Source organism: Chenopodium quinoa, unplaced genomic scaffold, assembly GCF_001683475.1.
Source record: "Chenopodium quinoa cultivar QQ74 unplaced genomic scaffold, ASM168347v1, whole genome shotgun sequence".
Lineage (NCBI taxonomy): Eukaryota > Viridiplantae > Streptophyta > Magnoliopsida > Caryophyllales > Amaranthaceae > Chenopodium > Chenopodium quinoa.
In genome coordinates this window covers 2378935-2381051 of record NW_018745323.1, presented here as the reverse complement: position 1 = coordinate 2381051, position 2117 = coordinate 2378935, and the positions used below count along the sequence as shown (strand labels likewise).

The window sequence follows — 2117 nt, the reverse complement described above, 5'->3', positions numbered from 1 at the left end:
GTATGAAAAAATACAAATATAATTATACATACACTCAATTTTCTATTCATGATGGTCTCCAAATATGGAGATGTTACGGTATGTGTAAAAATGAAAGAGATTGTATCATACAACTATAGTGATGTATAATAAAAGTTACCATATCGATAGTGACCTTTTATACAATAAACTCATGTACACCAAATGCACCTAAATTTTGAGATTTATTTTTGTTCAACTTAACTTGTCTTAATTTACCTCATTTATTCTTAATTTATCAAAAGTAAAAAAAAAAATCTTATATGAGAAGAAACTAGTCTAATATGCAAGCTATGTTACCTATAATTAAAAATAAAGATAATACGAGACTGTTATGCAATATTTTTCCCTCCAAATTGTTCGACCATGAAAAAACAGTCATATAAAACAGAGTAAAAGATCATCTTGTTTCGATTCTATTTGTGGTTACCATAAATCCTTGCTCAAAGATAGACATCATTGCTATTATTCTACAAGGATTATATGACACATTATAAACTAAACATGAACATATATCAATTACATAGATCCTTGCTCAGAGATAGAAATCAAATATATCATTGCTACAAGGATTATACAACACATATTTATAATCTACACATTGCGATTGCAATGAATCTAACAAAATCTCACATTACTATAAAATATTTAAACACACAACAATCCAATGAAAATTCAACATGAAGAAGATTGACTACTCTCACGATTAATTACCTTGCCAATCACTCTCTTTTAGGCTCTTACCAAGATCTGCTGATTCACGGTCTCTAGTTCGTTATTGTTTTTTTGCTCAACAATTTCTTGTAAATCGTCGAGGAGCTTGGATTTCATCATTTGTTTCTCCTTGAGACATTGAGAGTAGGTGTTTTTTTCCTTGTCCATAATGCATTTATAAGTATAAGTAACTGCTATCTTGGTTACATTTTCACTTGTTGACACCACCACTGAACTATCAGTGAAGATATTATTTTTTTTGAAGTACCTGGTGAAAAATTAAAATATAAAAAAGGCAAATTAATTATCATCACCTTCACCTAATTGCATTGTCTCAAATTAAAAAACAACTGGGGAAGAAAGGAGCTAAAATCTTACTCTTGAACAGATTCTTTGAGCTTTTTTCTTTTGATGATGTTCACTGAACCTATTTCAAGTTCAACATGGTCATTCCAGTCAAAATTAATCAGCTCAACTTTGTTCTGTAAATCATGGAGGAAGTTGGATTTCTGCTTTTGCTTCTCCTTAAGACATTGAGAGTAGGTGCTATTTTTCATGTCCTTGCTTTTATAATTCACGGCTATCTTGGTTACATTTTCACTTCTTGTCACCACCACTAAACTAACAATGAAGGATGTACTTTTTTCGAAGGACCTGGTGAAAAAACTAATTAATTATTATCACCTATCAACTCCAAACAGCTATCATCTGACCGTGAAGATTGGGGTTGTACTGGTGGTGTTCTTGGTGTTGATTGATCATTATCATCGTCGTGTGGCATACTTAAACGGGTTTCTTCTATTTCTAAAGACTTGTTGAATGAACGAGATGACATTGTTTAATTTTAATCAGCGAATTGTGTTTTGTTGATGCGGGATCACATTTCACAATGCAAAACAAACAAACAAACAAAACATATATATGCATGTTTAACTTACAACTAACAACTATTTGTACTGCTGTAAATACCACTTAGCTTCGTACTAGCACCATCATGGCGAATCTCATCTCAATTTAATTCAGTTCATTTTCGACCAACCAACAAGTAACAAGCAAGGACTAGTAGAATTAAAAATGTCCGTATTCTGAATTTTACTACTATAGTCTTAATTACTTCCACCTAGAAAATGAGACGACTTATCAGAAAGGGGACGACGACTTAGGTATGACCTTACAGTACATTTTTAGGTTTTTATTATGTCTGATGGGCTTATCAAAACTTTATTACAATGTAAAATATTGGTCCATTCCCACCTGGCCTGTACGAAATTTATTTTTGTAAAATTTATTTCTAAGGGAAAATATGTTGAATTTATATTTTATGTAAAGAAAAAGATAATAAAAGATAAAGTTTCTCAACAAATAAACACAAAGTGATAATATTA

The 2117-nt window shown here is 31.0% G+C and overlaps 1 long non-coding RNA gene across 1 annotated transcript; it reads right to left on the bottom strand.

Moving 5' to 3' along the window:
• Positions 1-823: 823 nt before the first annotated feature.
• On the bottom strand, positions 824-1835 carry LOC110712544. The gene is made up of 2 exons (XR_002509605.1): positions 1111-1835; positions 824-1000 (listed from the first exon to the last, which is right to left on the bottom strand). It is a non-coding gene; the product is annotated as an uncharacterized LOC110712544 (long non-coding RNA).
• Positions 1836-2117: the final 282 nt, after the last annotated feature.